Source organism: Giraffa tippelskirchi, chromosome 8 (genome assembly GCF_054371585.1).
Source record: "Giraffa tippelskirchi isolate mGirTip1 chromosome 8, T2T-mGirTip1v1.2.pri, whole genome shotgun sequence".
NCBI classification, from domain to species: Eukaryota; Metazoa; Chordata; class Mammalia; order Artiodactyla; family Giraffidae; genus Giraffa; species Giraffa tippelskirchi.
The window spans coordinates 140880042-140901625 of record NC_137282.1 but is presented as its reverse complement, the minus strand read 5'-3'; positions in this window follow the sequence as shown (position 1 = coordinate 140901625).

The window sequence follows — 21584 nt, the reverse complement described above, 5'->3', positions numbered from 1 at the left end:
CTTCTTTTCCATGGAATTTTCCAGGAAAGAATGATGGAGTGAGTTGCCCATCTCCTACTGCAGGGGATCTTCCCAAACCAGGGATCGAGCCCGGGTCTCTTCCATCTCCGGCATTAGCTGCAGATTCTTTACCACTGCACCATGTGGGGCTTCCCTTCTGAAGCATACTTGATGCAGTCTATGTTACAGGTATACAATATGGTGATTCACAATTTTTAAAGGTTATACTATACTCTATTGATAGTTATTATAAAAATCTCTGGCTTTTGCTCTGAACGAAACACAGAGCCAACACAGGGGTCTGATGTGACTTCCATTTAACAGGAATTTTCTAGCCGCTTGGTGGAGATATCTGACAAGAGTGGAAGCGGGGGAACTGTTAGGAGGGTATTGCCATAATCTAGGCAAAATGATGAGATGGTGACACCAATGAGAAATGGACAGAGATGCTGGATAAATTGTAAATGGAAAGCTAACAGAATCTCCTGACCAAGTCTAGGTGGAAATAAGAGGGTGATCAAAATAATGGGAAAGATCTGGGCTGAAAGGAAGGATGCGGTGACAGTAACTGAGGGAGGGAGGGCAGGCAGGGGATGGCAAGGGACTGGTTCTCACTACGGACCACTGCTTGGACTGGGATGTTGACTATCTTAGAGGCTCCCGTGGTGACACCAGGTGGGCAGTGGGTAACAAAGCATGGCTCACAGGGGAGAGAGGCCTGAGTGGGCTATTTATTGGGAGTCATAAGCGTGAGCTGAGTGTGGTGTTGGAGAAGACTCTTGAGAGTCCCTTGGACTGCAAGAAGATCCAACCAGTTCATCCTAAAGGAAATCAGTCCTGAATGTTCATTGGAAGGACTGATGCTGAAGCTGAAACTCCAATACTTTCAATAATCTGGCCACCTGATGCGAAGAACTAACTCTTTGGAAAAGAGCCTGATGCTGGGAAAGATTGAAGGTGGGAGGAGAAGGGGACGACAGAGGATGAGATGGTTGGGTGGCATCACCAACTCAATGGACATGAGTTTGAGCAAGCTCTGGGAGTTGGTGATGGACAGGGAAGCCTGGCGTGCTGCAGTCTATGGGTCACAAAGAGTTAGACACGACTGAGCGACTGAACTGAACTGAACTGAACTGAGTAAGTCTGAGAGATGGGCTTTAAGCTCTGAGACGGGAGAGGCAGGAACAGAGCGAGGAGGTCCTGGGGCTCAGCGATAAGACGGGAAAATAGGAACTGAGGGAGGAGACTATGAGGAAGCATCCAAGAGGCAGGAGAAAAATCCTGAGGGTGTGGCGTCTTGAAAGCCAAGTGAAAGGAGAGCTTTGAGGCTGAGAACCATCCCCCATGTCACAGGCTGTGCAGCAACCAGGTAAGATGAGGCGGGGATGGGTCGCTGGGTTCAGCTTCAAAGGGGCTGTTTGTGATTGACGGGAGCACTTTCAGTGGAGTGATAGGGATGGTTTAAGAGAGATCTGGGGAAGAATCGTGGCCTTAAAGTACAGATAATTTGGGCAGGATTTTGGCTGTGGATGAGAGCAGTTACTGATGGGAACAGAGGGAAGGACAGGAAGAGGTTTCTTTCTTTTTATTCTTTCTAGGATTGGAGAAATTACAGGTTTTTGGTGTGCAAATAGGAGCCATTTAGTAGACAGAAAAACTGATGGTGTAGAATTGGGTAGAAATAATAGGGTAAGCATCTTGAGTACTGGAGATGGGATGGGATTAAGCGGCTTTGGATTGGAGCACAGAAGGTGAGGGGTCAAAAAACTCTTTCTAGAAAGAACCAGATAGTAAATATTTCAGTATTTGTGGGTCCTCTGGTCTCTGTCTCAACTCTTCTGTTGTGGCTGTAAAGCCACTGTGGGTGGTACAGAAATGAACGAGCATGGACTTGTTCCAATAAAACTTTGTTTCAGCTCATCAAAATTTTAATTTCATATACTTTTCATGTGTCGCAAATATATTCTTCTTTGGATTTCCCCCTCCTCCAATCATTTAAAAAAACCAATGGCAGGCTGTGCAGAAATGGGCAGTGGGCTGGATTTGGGCCACGGACCAGAGTCTGCAGACCCCCAATCTATATAACTGGCAAGAGTAACCTAGATGGGTACAGAGAAATTGGACATAAGTGGTGAGGGGAATCTGAATTCTCTGGAGTGCTTCAATTTTCTCAGTGAAGTAGCACCCTGAGAATGAGGATGAGTGAGAAAATATAGACAATTTCAGGAGACAAGCAAAGGCATAAAATATAGAGCATGGATTGACCTCAAACATCTAAGTAGAACGCATCTCCCCACTGCATTGACCCCTTTTGAGGTTGGCGGTCTTGCATCTGAAGTTAGAGCTGTTCAAGGGGGCTGAGTGTCTCCGCAGCCGCGACACAGAACTGTCACAAAATTGGGCTCAGCAAACTGTGGTCCTGCCATTGAAGTGTCAGGTAGGAGGAGGCCAAGGTTGAGAGTTATTGCATAGGAGAGTGTTTATAATGATTGTAGGAATAAGAGAGATTTATTAAACAATAATACAGGACACCCAATTAAATCTGAATTTCAAATAAAGAACAAATAATTTTTAGTGTAAGCCTTTCCAGTGATTAGGAGAGGGAGAGAGACTATAAAGCAGTCAAAGGAGCTTTGCAAACTGGGGCATCAATGGATTGAGGTCTCCTGCAGAAACAGACATTGGGGAGGTGTACCAGCGAGGACCAGGCAGAGTCAAACAGCTACCTTGAGATCCCCCAGCAGGGACAGCCACTGGTGATGACAAGGGTTAGGGTTCAACCACTGGAGGAGTGAGTGCCACTGGGTGGAGGAGGAGATCGTTGGAGGTAAGCCATTCAAGGAACTAGCTGCTCAGAGGGATTGAATATAGTGGCAGAGTATCAGTAGCACCAAGGATGACAAATACTTCACACTCATCGTCTGTTCAGCACTGTGTGGGGATATGAAATAAAAATTAGTCAGGGTTCCAGTTCAGGGTGACCTAGAAAAGTCATTTAGAGCTATATCAGGGGTCCCTGAATGTGATGCTAAGAACTTAGGACCACTCATTTATTTTCTTATTTTTTAATTTTTAAAATATATATTTGGCTGCACCAGGTCTTAACTGGGGGCATGTGATTCTTAGTTCTGGCATGTAGGATTTAGTTCCCTGACCAGGGATCATACCTGGTCCCCCTGATTGAAATCTTAGAGTCTTAGCCACTGGACCACCAAGGAAGACCCAGGACTGCTGGTTTAACACTGCCTCCCTTCCTGTGTGAGGAAAAGTAGTGAATCAGTGAAATCAGTACACTTCACTCAATTTGACATACCTGAATATGAAAGTGTTTTAAATACATAAAACACATGTTATGGTATGTAAATGAGGGTTGGGTTAGCTGAAGCTTTTTTTTTTAAGCTTTCATAATCTTCTGATTATTTTTAAATGAAAGCAATTTAGAAAATACTTAAAGGACTTTTTTTTTTTTTGGCCTGGAACAAGTGAGTAAAATCAGACTGAATAAAAAGAGAAAGGTTGATCCCTTAAAATATGCATTGGATGCTTGCATTGGCGCTGCAGGGTGGGCTGAAGGAGGAGTCTGGGAGGAGCCAGCGAGGGTCATGACCTGAACAGGGTGTAGGTTCTGACCTTCCAGAAGAGGGAAAGGGAAAGTGAAAGTCGCTCAGTCGTGTCCGACTCTGCGACCCCATGGACTTGGTCCATGGGATTCTCCAGGCCAGAATACTGGAGTGGGTAGCCTTTCCCTTATCCAGGGGATCTTCCTAACCCAGCGATTGAACCCAGGTCTCCCTCATTGCAGGCAGATTCTTTACCAGCTGAGCCACCGGGGAAGCCCAAGAAGAGGGAAGAGGCACGCAAACATTTCCTGCTAAATCATGACCTTCCCTGGTCCACTTGAGCGTGCACTCACCACTCCCCTTCTCCATCAACATCCAGGTTGTCACTAGGATCTTGAAACAAAAAACTCCAAGGAGACACAGAGCGACCTTTGAGCTTTCAAAGTACAGTCCACTGGGCAATGCTGGCTAAGATGCGTGGCCACCTCAGGAGAAGTGAGCTCTTGATATCCAATCAGAAGTGAAAAATGCTTCGGTTCTTATGATTACGATAGAATAAGTTCAGGAAAATACGACAGTGGAGAAGCAGCAAACCCACAGCATCTACAGAAATCCTCCCTGGGGCTGGAGGGGATGGTACAGGAGAGAGACTAGGTGATGGTTAAAAACTCTAACCCACGTCTGGAGACTAAGTTCCCAGGGAGCAGTGGGGGGCAAGGGGGGTGTGTGTGTCTGTCCTCAATTCCTAGAGCAGCTCCTGACAGAGAGGAGATGAATCAATACTTGTGGAGTCAATAAATGAGTACAGAACAATGAAGGGAAACCTGCAGAATGTCCTTGGCTGCCTTTGGCCCCTTAACCAGATGTGTGGCCTTGGGCAAGTTAATTTGCATCTCTGAGCCTCAGTTTCCTCCACCTCCACACTTTTTGCAAAGAAGAAATGAAACAGCACTGAACTTGAAGGAGTAGTGATTGTTGCTGTTACTGAAAGGGAAAGAGGTGAGGAATCATCTTTGTCTGGTAGGAACATATTTTTAGAGATAACTTGAGAATTTTTAAGGGGGCCAATGCTTTAACTACATTTTTGGGAAATCGGGGACTTCTCTGGCGGTCCAGTCATTAAGACTCCAAGCTTTCACTGCAGGAAGCATGGAGTCAATCCCTGGTGTAGAACTAAGATCTTATACTGCACAATTGGGGCAAAAAAAAAAAATTTTTTTTTTTAAATTGGGAACTCCTGAAACTTAGAAGAAAAATATCCAAGTAAAGGTGAAAAATTACTTTCCAGTCTTTGTCAATTCATATGGAAGACAGTTACATACATTATCTGCAGAAAATCCCTGGGAACAGACAACATCCTAGGAAAAAACATGACATGTAAATGGATAAACAGCAGCATGTAAATAGGGACCAGGCCTTCAACCCCAAATTCAGGCTTACATATCTTGGAACGCGAAAGGTGACTTACGAGAGGGAGTCTCATCTCCCACGCAGAACCCAGATCTTCTCAGCAATAGTGAAATCTAGATTTGGAGCCAGAGTTTAACACCTCTTAAATCAGTCCAATTCATTTTGAACTAGTCAAAGTTTTTTCCTTCAAAAAAATTAGTCTCTAGCAATTCCCACCTGCCCACCCCACCCTTGATTTGGCACTGGCTCTGACCTCTCGAGCCTCCAGAGGAAATACAGGCCAGCCAGAAAGACAGGGCATCGTGTCCTTCTGACCATTGTTACTGCTTCTCACGACTGTACGTGGGGGACACTCTGGAAGTATTCACTGCACTGAACCTGGCCTTGCCTTTTCTCACAGTGATGTCTAACAGATGAAACAGCCCTGGTCTCCATCACTCCGACATCAGACTGCTGTTGCCCTCTGAGATGTCAGCTCCAAGCACTGATCTGAAAACCCTTTGGGAAGATAGGTGTCTGCTCTGATTAACTCAGTTAGTCAAGAAGCAGCTGTTGAGGGCCTACTATGTTCCAGGCCCTGTTGTAAGTGCTGGGAGCCTATCTCCTAACAAAATAGGCAGGTCACCCTCATACCTTCCGTGCGAGAAAACAGAGAATGCACAAGGAATATCAGATCTTCCAGAGTGATAAGTGCTAAGGGAAAAAATGGAAGCAGGTAAGAGGAATTAGGAGTGTTGAAATGGAAGGTGTGGTGGTTCCAGTGTAAGCAGGCCAGCCATTCAGCTGAGGTGGTGATGAGCGATCCATGAGATCACTGAGGGGAGGGGAGCCTGGCAGGGGAACAGGCTGTATGAAGTCCTGCAGGGCCAGCCTGTGTGGTGGGCTGGAGCAGAGTGATCTTAGGGGGAGAAGGGGGACCCATCACAGAGATGCTGTCAGGGAGACGGGGGGGGGGGGCTGCAGGAGGCCCCAGCCACACGAGGCTGCCGAGCTCTTGCAATGTGGCTACGACCCACTCCATTTCAAAGACTTTGAATGGAAGCAAGAATGTGAACTTTCTCAATTTTTACACGGATCCCACGTTGAAATGGTAATATTGTAGAGATACTGCGTTAAGCAAAATATACTACTACAATCATGTCACTTGTTCCTTTTACTTGTTTAGTATGGTTACCAGGGAATTTAAAATGCCACATGTGGCTCCTATTCCGTTTCTATTGGACGGCGTTGGTTTCGGGTCTTGCACACCCTTCTAAGAACTGTGGCTTTTATTCCAATTGAAATGGGGATCCCTTGGAGAGTTTAGAGCAGAGGAGTGACATGGTCAGGCTTTTTACAAAAAGATCCCTCCAGCTGCTGTACTGAGATTAAATCGCAGGAGGTCACTCGTGGAAGAGGAGGCCCCGTTAGGAGGCCGGGGCCATGATATAGGGGAGATGCCGGTGGCTTAGTCCGGGGGTAGCAGTGGAGGCAGTGAGATGTGGTTGGAACTGGATGTATTTCGAAGGCAGCGCTTACCAGGATTTCCTGCAGGATTAGATGTGGGATGTGACACAGTGGAAGGAGCCACAGGTGCCAGCAATGATTTTGGCCTGTGCGAGTTGGAAGGATGGGGCTGCCATTGCCTGAGCCAGGAAGGCCATGGGCAGAGCAGGAGATTGTAAGGATGCCCATGAGTTTAAGAATAAGAGACTGGGAAGAAAAGGCGGAATCAGAAAAGGACTAAGGCAGGAGGCAGAAGGTGGTGACCTGGAGCCAAAAGGAAGAATGCGTCTCCAGGGGAAGCAAAGACATCAATGTGTCCCTTGCCCCAAGAGACAGAGTTGAGAACAGAGAGCTGACCAGTGGATTTAAATGATGGAGGTCAAGAGATTTTTTGGAATAGTCTGAACAAAAGCCTGATAGCAGTGGGTTTGCCTGAGAATGACAGGAAAGGCTTTGGACACAGCAAGCATGGAAAACTCCAGGAATTTTACTGGAAAAGGGAGGAGAGAGATGAGGCATAGCTGACAGGTACTTGGGGCCAGAGAGGGATTCTAAATTATGATGGGGTCAATAACAACAGGTTTGGGTGCTACTGAGAATAACACAGTAGAGAGGAAAACTGATGATGTAGGGTAAAAGTGGACCACTGCTGGATTCAGGTTTCCCTGGAGATGAGAAGGGATTCCATCCAGGGCACAGGCAGACTTGCCTGTAGGAGCCTAGGCAGTTCCTCTTCACTGTAAGCATGTGGATGCTGGTGGGGTCGTGGTGAAGGGTCTCTTCCAGCTGTTTCATTTGCTCAGTGAAGTGGGAAGCAAACCCATCAACAGTTGGAGGTCTTGCAGAGTGAGTTCAAAGCGTAAAATAGGCATCCAGGAGAGAGCTAGAGGCAATGCACTGAGGAAACAAGGCTGATAAGGGTCCCCATGGTACTTACGGGTGTGAGTTTAAAGCGAGACCAGTCAGCACGGTAGTGTGTTTTCTCTAGCCACTTTTCACTGCAAAGGGCCAGGAGTAGCCTACACCCAAGGCTGTGGCACCTGCCAAGCTTCCCTGGAGCTTCCCTGGTGGCTCAGACGGTAAAGAATCTGCCTGCGGTGCAGGAGACGTGTGTTCGATCCCTGGGTCAGGAAGATCCCCTGGAGAAGGGAATGTCAACCCGCTCCAGCATTCTGATCTGGAGGATTCCACGGACAGAGGAGCCTGGCGGGCTACAGTCCATGGCGTCGCAAACAGTTGGACACGACTGAGTGTCTTAACGCTTCACACACATAGACTTGACCCGTTCAAACAAATTTTTGCTGAATGGCCACTGTAATCACAGCAGTAACGTTAACAAAATTGCTTCTGCGCTCAGAATCGCCAACTCAACCTCCCTCAGGTGAGGCTGCGTGCTCTTGCACTGCCTCCCTGTGGCCCTGGCAGGAACTGTGGCTGCTGAGCCACCAGATGAAACAGTGCTGCCGCCTCCTGGCAAGTTTCTGCTACTGCAAATACGCCAAGACCACATCTGCAATGATTTTCTCACTCTGGGCTGGTGAGCGCTAGAAACAAGGACCCGACCACAGGCTAATCCTGGATGGCCAGGTCATCCCCTCCATTTTCCATTCTCATTCTCAGTACGGAGCAAAGTAATCCCTACTAAAGGACTCTCCTTTCCTGGGAAGGTTTCCACCTTAGCAGACAACTTTAAATATCCAATAGCCCTCAGGAGCCAAGGCAATTAGTCATTGAATTTCAAGCATCTGTGGAAGAACAATGCAGAAAATACTTTAGATGCAAAAATTTGCATTGTGGCTACTCCCCTGCATACTGTCTTATAGATGGAATATTACTCATTTTGTTCTCTTTGACTTTTGGTTTAACTCTCTGGTTAGTTGGTTTTGCTAATTTTACTTTCCTCCTTGTTATGTATTTTTCATTTGATTGTTATATTTACAGTTTCTCCGAGTCCTTTCTTGCTGTCTGATGTTCTTTTCCACGGTATTTTGCTTGTTCCATCCTCAAGGACTTTAATGTCATAGTTGCCTCATTTTCTTGTACTCTTCCCTCCAAGGCTTGACTAGTGGGTTGATTGGTTGGTTTGAAATCTCTCTCTTTCATGTTGGGGGCTTTTGCCAAACATGCAGTCATCCTTGACTATCATATTTAAAAGTGAGGTCACTTTTTAAAAAGCTGATTTGATGCTCTACACATGAAGGTTAAACTTGTTGACTGGTGGGTTCTCTTTTATGGGGCTGGTCATTTTTATTTTGGAACCCTGAACCATTTGCGCTTCTTTTTTCTGAGGCTGATAGATTTCTACAGAAAAAAAGGGTCATTCATTTGTTACAGCCAGAGTGGTATCCAAGCATAAGCTTTGTGGCTGAACTTCTGAGGGCAGGGTGGGGAAAAGGGCTGTGATCCTGACAATTAATTTGTAGACATTAATTGTGTTAATTTCAGCCTGGTGCTCATCCCAGTTTTTCCTTGTTCTCTATGTCCCCGATTTCAAACTTCTTCAAATCCAAAGCTTTGGTTATTCAGTTTCCCAAGAGAACAAATCTCGGCTGTCTTATTGGTTGGGGCAGGGGGAGATTACTGTCTGATGAGTGCATGGGGGACGATGACCTAGCTGGCCAGTACTCAGACACTCAGCTAATGCTTTTCCCTCCTGAAAGTCTTGGCTGCCCTGGTCCCTGGGGTCTCCAGGCCCTGAGCCTGTGAACCAGTTGGCTTTCTTTTCTTCCAGATCCACCTCCACTTAGATTGGAATGTCCCCCCTTCCTAGGTTAATTTCCCCATTGTCTATTTTATGTAACCAAAATTCATGGAAATCTCTCTTCTACTATGTTCTCGTTTTGTTTTGTTTTTTTCAAATTTTTGTTCTAACTCCATTTAAAATTCTTTTGCAGCTACTAGTCGGTTTGGGGAAGGTGTGGAAATAAGTGTCTATGGGCCATTTGCTGCTGCTACTACTAAGTCGCTTCAGTCGTGTCCGACTCTGTGCCCTGTACAACGTTGCCTGGTGGTGAGCTGATGGCTGAAGCTCTCAGCTTCTCCACCTAGAAAATTGCACAAGTAAATGCCCCGCTCATCTTATAAGATGGTTGTAAAATCACATGTTGTAATTCAGATCAAAATAGATCATTAACAGCACGCTACATTTTGTATTCAAAGATAAGGTAATGGAATTTGCAAGGAATTTTGCTACAAGGTATGTGGAATGTGCCGAACCTTCAGTCTTTCTTTAAATTCAGTACATTCTCTGATCTTATGAAACTTACAATTCAGTAATATCTCTTTAGAGAAGGGAAAACAACAAAGGCAGAAACCTGACTTTTTTTAAACACTGAAATTTGCTTCTCAAATTGGAAATAATTCAGAGCATACTTCTCTGACCCACATCTGCTACTGTTAGCTCAATTTTGCTCTTTTCTTGACTGATGTCGAGTTTCTCTACCCTCTATACAAAGGCTTGAAAAGCTTAAATGCAGCAGAAACATCCCAAGTGACCATCAGTGAATGGATGGATAAACCCAGTGGGATATATACATACAATGGAATATTATTCAGCCTTAAAAAGAAAAGAAATTCTCACACGTGTTAAAACATAGATGAACCTGAGGCTTTTCTTCTAAGTGAAATAGTTCAGTTCAGTTCAGTTGCTCAGTCATGTCCGACTCTTTGTGACCCCATGAATCACAGCACGCCAGGTCTCCCTGTCCATCACCAACTCCCGGAGTTTACCCAAACCCATGTCCATCAAGTCAGTGATGCCATCCAACCATCTCATCCTCTGTCGTCCCCTTCTCCTCCCGCCCCCGATCATTCCCAGCATCAGGGTCTTTTCCAATGAGTCAACTCTTTGCATGAGGTGGCCAAAGTGTTGGAGTTTCAGCTTCAACATCAGTCCTTCCAGTGAACACCCAGGACTGATCTCCTTTAGGATGGACTGGTTGGATCTCCTTGCAGTCCAAGGGACTCTCAAGAGTCTTCTCCAACACCACAGCTCAAAAGCATCAATTCTTCGGCACTCAGCTTTCTCCACCGTCCAACTCTCACATCCATACATGACCACTGGAAAAACCATAGTCTTGACTAGACGGACCTTTGTTGGCAAAGTAATGTCTCTGCTTTTAAATATGCTATCTAGGTTGGTCATAACCTTCCTAAGTGAAATAAGCCGGTCACAAAAAGACAAACACTGTGTGATTCCATTTACATGAGGTACTTAGTCCATCATACAGACAGAAAGCAGGATGGTACTTATCAGGATCGGGAGGGGAAAGAGAGTTATTGTTTAACAGGTATGGAGTTTCAGTTTTGCAAGATGAAAAGTCTTTTGGAGATGGATGGTGGCAATGTTTGCAAACAGTGTGAACATACTTCATGCCACTGAACTGCACGATTAAACATGGTTAAACCAGTTGACCAAACACTCTCATCTTTTTCCTTTATATGCAAAAGAAATAGTTTTAAGTAACTTTTTAAACAGCAAGATGATAAAAATGGTATGAGTGCAACCTAAACTTTCTCCTCGCTGTACGACCTTGTATACTTATCTTATTCCTGGTCGTTGAGTCACAGGACAGGATCTAGTTTCCATGGCCCCTGATAGCTCACTCATCCGTTGCTGTTCTCTGTCCCGGAGGACAAGCACCCTTAAACTTTCAGAGTTCCTTTTTTTCCTGCAAATTTTGGAGCAAAGTTTTGTTTCTGTTTTTTTCTGCCTCTAATGCTAGGACCCCAGGAGGTGGGGCACCAGCTCTCCTCTCCAATCTTCACACCTCGTCCTGCACCCACCGGCCCAAGGAGTGCCCCGCACGCAGGCCTCTGCTGACTGCTCCCCCCCCCCGCACCACTTGGGACCTGGGCCTCAAATTTCCATGTCAGGATGAAACAAGGGTGTAAATATTTACAATTTTTATACCTGTAGTAAGACAAGAAGGGTAGCAAATGCTGTTTTCTATGGTGACACAGATGTATATTTTGATAACAGCAATTACAGGCTCAGTATTGTAAGCAGTGCAGCAGGCTTGTTAACACAGAGAGAACAGAACTAAAGTGATTTTATAACAACAACAACAAAAATGGTTAAAATGGTCAATGTTATGCTACGTATATTTTACAACAAATTTTTTTTAATGGGAAGAATAAAGGCGCTTCAGTGCATTGTAAGTGTGTAAATCCATTAGCATGTCCAGAATTGAAATCAGAAGTGGAGACTTCCCTGGTGGTCCAGTGGTTAAAAATCTGCCTTGCAATGCAAAAGACACAAGTTTGATTCCTGATCAGGGAACTAAATCCCACATGCCAAGGAGCTCTGAGCCTGAGCACCACAGCTAGAGAGTTTATGCACCACAGCAAAGATCTCTCATGCTGCAGCTAAGATCCATTGCAGCCAAATAAGTAAATAATTTATTTTAAAGTATCAGAAAAGACAGAGAAGGCAATGGCACCCCACTCCAGTACTCTTGCCTGGAAAATCCCATGGACAGAGGAGCCTGGTAGCCTGCAATCCATGGGGTCACGAAGAGTCGGACACAACTGAGTGATTTCCCTTTCACTTTTCACTTTCATGCATTGAAGAAGGAAGTGACAACCCACTCCAGTACTCTTGCCTGGAGAATCCCAGGGGCGGGGGAGCCTGGTGGGCTGCCGTCTATGGGGTCTCACAGAGTTGGACACGACTGAAGCGACTTAGCAGCAGCAGCAGCAGCATTAGAAAAGAATTTTTAAAATATCAGATGCTCATGCTTCTACAGTCTTACACATCTGCCACACAACAGCAGGCATTCAGTCTACTTGTCGGGCTGGTTGAATTGCCATGAATTTCTACGTATCAACTTGCAAGTGATTTCAGTGAATTGTTCTCAAGATTGAGATTTCTGGATGAAGGTTGAAGGCATTATAAGAAAGATGACTGAAATAGCTTTAAAAGTTACCAAGTTTCAAGTATTACCTTAGAGAAAAGGAAAGAATTACAGGGACTCACTTTTAAAACGAGTCCATTTCAGCAAGTCCTGTTTCCAGACTTCTAAATGACTGGGATGGCAGGTAAACGTCAGCCCTTCCATCAGCCAGGACCTTGGGCAATTGCCTGGGCCAGTCTGTGCCTTAAGGCAGCTAAGATACCATCATCCCATTTTGCAGATGTAGCAATCCTTGTGCCCAGAAAGGCAAAGAAATTTGTGTCAAGTCACACACAAAGTGGAGGTGTGGTCTGTGTCCAGTACTTAGGGGTCCCGTCTTTCTGAACCTGTGCTTATTTCTGTCTATCATGCTCTGTTTTATGTAACTTCTCTGTTTGCCCACCACATTCTAGAGTGAAAATTGTGGGTGTGTCAGTCACTCAGTCAAGTCCGATTCTTTGAGACCCCACGGACTGTAGCCCACCAGGCTCCTCTGTCCGTGGAATTCTCCAGGCAAGAATACTGGAGTGGGTTGCCATGCTCTTCTCCAAGGGATCTTCCGGAGCTAGGGATTGAATCCAGGTCTTCCTCATTGCAGGCAGATTCTTTATGGTTTGACTACCTGGGAAGGTGAAAATATCATCCTTTCTAATTATTGTGTAAAAAAAATCTTTGGGTGTCCCAGGCTGTTGCTTATCTGAGAAAAGGTGGATGGTTATCTGGATTCAGAGACTAAAGACAAGAATCTGAGTCTGTGATGTTGCATGAATTGGTTAACCTCTCTGAATCTGATTCCTTATCTGTTAAAATATATACTCAATTCAAAGTGTTTTTGTCAGGTGGTATTTGTTGGTGCATGTATTTTTTATAGCATAAAGAAAAAGGGTTTTCAAAGAGTGGTCCAGAAAGACCTGGGGGTTTCCCAGGAAGGGTTCAAAGAACAAAACTATTTTCACGATAAAACTAAACTCTTACCTGCCTTTCTTCACTGAAAATTTCTCACAAGTACACAGTGGGGTTCGCAGAGGTTCCATGGCAGGTGGTTTTGCAACAGCCTGAATGTGGGAGCAGAAATGAGATGGCCAGCTGTCTTCGATTAAGTTAGATAGTAAAGACGTTTGCAAAAATGGTAACTAGTGTGATTCTTCTCAATTTTTTGTTTTGAATATACAGTTATTTTCATTAAAATGTTATTTCTGTTTAAATACAATGGGTTATTCAATGGACATCACTGATCCAATGGACGTGAATTTGGGCAAACTTTGGGAGATGGTGAGGGACAGGGAAGCCTGGCCTGCTACAATCCATGGGGTCTCAAAGAGGTGAACATGACTTGGCAAGTGAACAACAACACAACATAATAGGTTATTACTGTTAACTGAGATGAATTAATAAATATTTCAAAAATTTTTTCAGTTCTAATTTTAATATGATAAACTTGACAAACATAGCCACATACACAAAAGCTCTTTAAAACTTTTTTAAATTTTATTTGGAGGATAATCTATCGCTTTACAATGCTAGTTTCTGCTGTACAACAACATGAATCAACTATAAATACATATATATCCCCTCTCTCTTGAACCTCCCTCCCGCCAGTACCTCCCCACCCTACCCCTCTGGGATATCACAGAGCACCAAGCTGAGCATGAAAGCTCTTTGAGGGTCTGAATTTTTCAGAACGAAAAATGTCCTGAGATCCAAAAGTTTGGGGTGCCCTGCCTGATGTGGGCAGGAGCTCTGGGGACAGAGAAGTGGGGCACGGAGTGTGCTGGAATCGGTCCTGGATGCCAAAAATCCTTGCTGTGAGCGAGGCCTCCCTCCTCCAGCGGTATATGTCCTACGGGCAGCTGATGGAGTGCAGTTTTCCTGAAAGTATCTTTTTCCTCAACATCTCCTTTAAAAAAAAAAAAATGTTTTGGGGGGTTTTTTTGATGTGGACCATTTTTAAGGTCTTTATGGAATTTGTTACAATATTGTTTTTGTTTTATGTTTTGGGTTTTGGCCATGAGGCATGTAGAATCTTAGCTCCCCAACCAGGGATCAAACCTGCAGCCCCTGCCTTGGAAGGGGAAGTCTTAACCACTAAAGCCAGGGAAGTCCTGTCATCTTCTCCCTTTGACTCCTGCCCACTTCCTAGTCCTGAGCTACGATCCCATGCAGAGCTAGAGGTAGGGCAGCTTAACACTGAATACCGAATGTCACCAGAAACAGCTTCCCCGAGGGGGTCAAGGTTCAGAACTTTAAAGCTTAGTACTTTATAGCAACACTTCTCAAACTTTTGGGTCTCAGGACCACTTTTCTTAAAGATTAATGAGACCCTCAAAGAGCTGATGTGTATGTGTATATGTCAATATTTACCATGTTAGAAATTATTAGGTTGATGCAAAAGTAATTATGGTTTCAGACCTGAATTTTAAATAGGCTCAAATACATCTCTATTAATCAAAATAGGAATCATTGCAATCAATACATTTTTGCCAATGAGAAATGTTTATTTTTTCCTGTAGCATAAAAATCCGTGCTTCGGGATTTGACAGACACTTGGAAAGCATTTCCTGTGTCCTGCTGATTGTGGAAGCAGTTTCCCTGCCAAAAGTTGCCGAAATGCTTAAAGAAGCGGTAGTCAGTTGGTGAGAGGTCAGGTAAATATAGCACACAAGGCAAAACTTGGTGGCAAAATTTGTTCAACTTTTGTGTTGGTTGTGCAACGTGCCGTTAGGCCTTGCAGTTTTTGATGCATCTCATCTACTTGCTGAGCATACTTCTCAAATGTAATGGTTTCTCTGGGATTCAGAAAGCTGTAGTGGATCAAAGGGGCAGCAGACCACCAAACAGTGACCATGACTCTTATTTTTGGTGCAAATTTTGGCTTTGGGAAGTGCTTCAGAGCTTCTCCTCCCTCCAACCAATGAGCTGGTCATCACTGATTGTCGTATAAAATCCATTTTTGTTGCATATCACAGTCTAATCAAGAAATGATTCGTTGTTGTTACATAGAATAACAGAAGACGACACTTCAAAACAAGAATTTTTTTGATTTGTGGTCACTTGATGAGGCACCCACTCATTGAGCTTTTTCACATTTCCAATGTGCTTCAAATGCCTAACAACCATAGAATGGTTGATGCTGAATTCTTGGGAAACTTCTTGTGTAGTTGTAAGAGGATCAGCTTTGATGATCCTCTCAGTTGGTCCTTGTCAACTTCCAATGGCTGGCCACTGAGCTCCTCATCATCAAGGTTCTAGTCTCCTTTGCAAAACTTCTTGAATTACCAGTGCATTGTATGTTCATTAGCAGTTCCTGAGCCAAATGGATTGTTGGTGTTACGAGTTGTCTCTGCTGCTTTATGACCCACTTTGAACTTCAATAAGAAAATCTCTCAAATTTGCTTTTTGTCTAACATCATTTCCATAGTCTAAAATACATATAAAATAAACAGCAAGCAATAATTCATTATAAAAAACATAAAGCAAAAAGTGCACATTAAAATGATATATAACATAACCACATTTATTTAAGTATCCCAATATCAAATGGCAAAGTTCAGCAATGCAAAACTGAAATTACTTTACCACCAACCTAATAAAGCAGAGATAATTTTGAAATATTTACTAATTTTGAAATATTTACTAACAGTAACAACTCATAAAATTTAACAGAAATCTTATTTCTGTGGAAATAAACTTAAAACCATGTTTTTCTGAACAGAACTATAAAACTTTTATTTTTTGTGAAAAAAGTGTGATACCTCATCCCTTCATGGAAATGGTGGAATCATGTCCCTGCTTTGTTTGATCTGTGGTTCTTAAATTCTTTTTAAAAAGTTGGTGTTAGTTTCCTAATTTGCAAAACTATTGACGAAACAATAGTTTTCTCAGTCCTGTCATTACTCACATTGTTATCAACCTGTAGGACATCCCACTTCTCTTGCCTTTGAGACAAAAGGACAACAAAATATTTATAGGCAATTGGAAACAATCCACCCCTATGAATTTGAGAGCTTGTTTGGTTTTGATTTTTTCTATTTGGGAGGGGATTGACATTGGGTTTGTGCTTGTAATTTTGATATTTTATATATATATATATGTAATATATATATATATATATGTTGGTTATTGTTTCTATTGGCAAAACAGTTCTTAAGTCTCATAGTTAAAGTAAATATTTAAAAACTTCATAATGTTTTCCAAAAAGCACCATGACAGCCGACTGTGGTTCTAAGCAGCTGACCATGTTTGTCTTGTCTGCCCAGAGATTGGAAAGAGAAGGCTAAGCGTCTTCTTTCTCAGAAGAGATACAGCTCAGAATCTGCTTTAAGATGATGCAGTTTCTCTTCAGAACTGAGGTACTTAGACAGAACTGGGAGACTCTCCATGAATCACAAATGGCTTACAGGTTGAGAAACCCTAAAGGAAAAACCCAAAGTTCAGTTTTATGCAGCCCAGAAAGTGATCGCTGAGAGGTCCCTCGGTTACCTGCTTCAAAGTCCTGTGTGTTACCTCAGCGTCTCGTTGGGTGGATGATGACTGTTCTCTATGTCCTGCGTGTTGACTCGGGTGAGACATTACCAAGCATTTTCTGATTTTAAGGGGTATCAGGTAAGTGCCTTTGGGTGCTCACCTTTAGAAGCATAAATAAAATGGAGAATGGTTTATTTTGAAGTCTGGGCTAAGTTCAGGCTTACTTAGATGGGAGATGTGTTAGTAGATCTCTAATAATTGCAAGTTGGAGAGAGTGTAGATAGTCTTTGAGGATCACGTAATTGGGAAGGAGAGGTCAGAGCTGGCTTCAGGCTTGTCTGTGTCCAGGTCTCTCTCCTCTTCCTTTGTCTGCCTCTCTCTTCTGCTTCTTGCTCCCTTGTTTGTTTCATCTCTCAGACCTGTCATATGGCCACAGACGTGGCCACAGCAACTCTGAGGTCAGGCTTGCAATTTGGCATCTGAAATGAGAAAACAATACATCCACCTCTGATTTGGAAAATTCCAGGGAAGAACTGCTTAAGTCAGACTGGGTCCCATGCCAGAAGGGACAGAAAATTCTGATAAACAGCCTTGGGGGAGGAAAGAAATATTTGTTAAAATGATGAGGTAAAGAAGCAGTGGAATCTTTTTTAAAAAAAAATTGTTTAAACTTTTTGGCCGCACCATGGAGCATGTGGGATCTGAGTTCCCCTACAAGGGATCAAACCCTCAGCCCCTGCCCTGGAAACATGGAGTCTTAACCTTTGGACCACCACTGAAGTCCCCAGAAGCTGTGGAATCTTGATGCCAGGAGGGACTGGGGTGTCAGACAGGCTTACTCTGTCAGGACGGGAATGCCTTTTAACATCCTTCTTCTCTGATTGATTTCTTCTGTGACCAGAGTCAGTTTGCTGATGCCAAGAGATTGATTACTTAACAATCTTATAAAGGTCAAGTTACTTAACATTTCTGTGCCTGTTTCCTCCTAGCAATATACCTTAATGATACTCTATCTCAGGAGGTAGCTGTGAAGATTACAGAATAACATCTGCCTCCCAGGGATGCTCTAAGGACCAGGGCTTAGCGTGGCCCCTGACACATAGTAAGTATTTGGTCAAGGAAAGCTGTCATGATTACTGTTGTTATTAATAACAATGTCAGAGATCCATTTAGGAGAGCTTGGGCAAGACTGTGGGGCATGGCCTTAAGAAAGCAGAAGTCTCATCACTCATCTGGGACATATGGTCAGAGCTCAACCCGAGTGTGGAGACGGAGAGCCTTGATTCACTCAGTTCGCCCTGTGTCAGAGCAGGGCTGGTTTTGTGGACAAGGATGGATCTGCTGTTGAGGCTGGAAAATCAGCAGATCTTTCTGTAAAGCGGAGGAGAGTAGAAGATACCAACTTCATCTTGAGGGAACTAGTAGTTTGGCGGGGAGCCAGAACCAACACTCATCAACAGTTAAAGCAACAATATGTACAGTAGTATTACGATTGTGCAAAGTAAGACCTGCATTTGGTGATGCATGTAGGAAAACAACAGTCTGAAAGGACATGGCCAACATACAACCTGTGGGAGTCTCTAGGAACTTGGGAACATGAGGTGATTTTGTTTTTTAAGATTATGAATTTGGGACTTCCCTGGTGGTCCAGTGGTGAAGATACTAAGCTTCTACTGTAGGGGCAGGAGTTCAGTCCCTAGTCAGGAAATTAAAACTCCTTATGCTGCATGGCTTGGTCAAAAAATAGTGAGGAGAGGTTATGATTTTATTTTGTAACTAAGGGAAAAAAGTGCTGGTTTAAAGTGCTGTAAGACAGCTTACAACCCAGTTAGGAGTTCTGAAATACCACTGAAGTAAGAAATCCTGTGTTCCAGATTTGTTGTGGGAAGGTGTCCTTATGGATGGCATTTTGGGGGCTCCTGAGGGCTGGGTGGGATGCAGCTGTATGGAGGGGAGAAGACATCCTAGCGGGGAACCCTGAGCAACTGGATGATCATGGCACGTGCAAGTATCACCTTATTTCCTCCCAGCTCTACATCCGCTCTTTGTCCTGCTTCCTGGTTCTGGAGCTAGAGCCCAGAACATCTCTTTTTGGCCAGCTGGCACAATGCCAGGCTTTGTCATGCTGCAGCTGCTTGGGAGATGGAGAAAGATCCTGACCAAAGAGGGTCTACAAAGAGCACACCAAGATTAACCGAACAAAATACAAGAAAACCATGCAGGGTCTTAACTCCAGATGGGAAGGAATTTCCTAAATGAACTGAAAGCCTAGTGAAACATCTTTCCAACATTGCCAAAGGTCTCCCAGGGCATAACACAGCCGGTGAGGCTGCCCCAGCATCTTGCCTTCCAGCTTACTCATTCCTTCCTCCGATGACCTGGACCTTCCTCCAGGTACTGACTTCTCAGCAGGCTGAGCACACATACTTCTCATACCACTTTACCTTTGCCCATGGTGTCGCCACTATCTAGGGCTAAGTCTTATTCCTTGACACCTTGAAATGGTTTGTCCTTCAAAAGGCTGATTGGGCATCCTGTTGGTGGAAGAAGATTCCCCTGAGTCTCCTCCCTCCAGCTTAATACCTTCCCCTCTGCATCCTTCCAGACTACTTCTTTTCCAGGCATCATGTTATCTTAAGCTCAGCGTCTGCTCATCTTTTCCACCTCTACACTTCTTCAGGGCTTTAACGCTTCCTTGCTTATCTCCAGAGACTAGCAAACTGCTTGGAACACAGCAGGTGAGCTGAACCAACATGGCCTGCACCCTGACTGCTTAGGACACTTTTGAAGAAAGGATTATATTATTCTTTGCAACTAAAACACTCAGAACTCACAGGGCATCCTTGTTAGGGGCAGGATGGCATTTTAGTGATTTTAGTAGCTTGGGAGGTGTTGGCTAACCAACATCTTGTTGTTCATCTGCTAAACATCTAATCCAATCAATTCCATCACTATGACATATCTTGCTGGTTGTCTGTCTTCTCTCTTTTGTACACATGCCGAGGTAAACGGTGAAGGAATTAGAATTCTACCGTTAATCAGTCTGCCTTGGGCCCAAACTTTGAAATTACAAGAAAGAAAACATCTGGACTTCTTCATGAGAATCTTAGCAATGTCCATTTCTGTTAAAACGCCTTTTTGACATAAACAAGGGGAATGTTCATAAGCGTACCATAGAATATTCATCACATTGCTGGCATTCTGCGAAGAATTGGGCTGGGTAAGTGGCTGCCGGGTCACTGTTACCTATCCCAAGCTGAGAGCATCTAGATTTTGATTGGATTATTGCCAGAGCTCATTAGCATAGTGTACCTTGACCTGGATTAGGGAACAGCAGTCTCTGCGTAGAAAATGACCAGAACTTGCTGGGACCTGAATCAGAGAGGAAATTTTTCTTAAGCAGTTTTGTCTACATCTCCAGAAGAAGTCAGAGGTAAGGAAACCATAAAGTTTCAGTTGTAAGATAAATAAATCATGAGGATATAGTATACAGCATTAAAAATATAATCAATAATTTTGTAATAATTGTATGGTAACAGATAGTAACTTGTCTTTTCGTGATGACAATATGTTTTACACTTGAGGCTAATCTAATATTGTAATTCAATTTATATTAAAAAAAACGTAACGAAGCCAGAAGTCCTAAGGAAAGACAAATGTAAGGGGGGGTGACAATGATCACCCCATTTCTACAGGGTTTTCATTTGTCCTGCTTGGTCTTCTGTAGAAATGGTGAGACGTGAACATACTTTGGCCCAAGCTGCTTTGAAAAAAGAAAGTCTGGACAAATGTTTTTTAATCCTGAGGAAAACGGAATTTGCTTGTTTCTGTTTCAAAGGCTGCAAACCATCTTTTCTTCTTTCTTGTGTCTTAGTCTTAGCTCTCAGAGAAATATTAAGTTCATGTTCATTTGGCAAAAATTCACATCAGAAAAAATCGGAAAAGCAAGGTAGTTTTTCTGCACAAGATTTTTTATGCCGTTGTCCTTAATTTAAAAACAAAAGAATTGTATCGACATTGCTTAGGTTTAAGACAATACCTTCGACTGTTTTAAAATGTGAATCTTGTTATTCTAATATATATTTTTTAAGTCTAAATTAAAGTCAATCTGTGGCATCATTTATTCTGTAACTTAGGGTTTCTTTCCCAAACAGAATTTGATTTAAACTCAATGGGTATTTAATCTTGCACATCAGCGTTTGAATTGGGGGTACTGAAGTTTCATCTTTTTGGATGACTAGGTTGTAGGTGAGGGTGGGTAGGTGTGTTAGGGAGGAAAGAGACTCCTATTAACTTGTTATTTAGTGGCCAAGAGCTTCATTTACACGTTCAGGTCAACAGTCGTCCATATCTATGCGCTTTACTTCAGTACATCTCAGTGATTGACAAGTATTAGGGTTACCTAAAGCTAAATTACTGAGGAACAAAATACATGGGACTCTGTAAGATTGAGACTATTAAACTAACTTGTGGTTTGAGTGACTCTTAAGTGGTTCTATGTAACATCATTATGGCAGTAGAGCACCAAGACATGGAACCGTCACACATGTAAACATGTCTTACTTCATATTCTACTAGCAAGCACATGTCATCTCAAAATGATTGTTTTTTTTTTTCCCCCTCAGAGTTGAGCACTTTAAATATCTTTCCTTCTTTTTACTTTTTTTGGGGGAGGGGAGGGTTAAGTTCCTTTCATAGATATGAATTTGAGCAAACTTGGGGAGATGATGGAAGACAGAAGAGCCTGGTGTGCTACAGTCCAAGGGGTTGC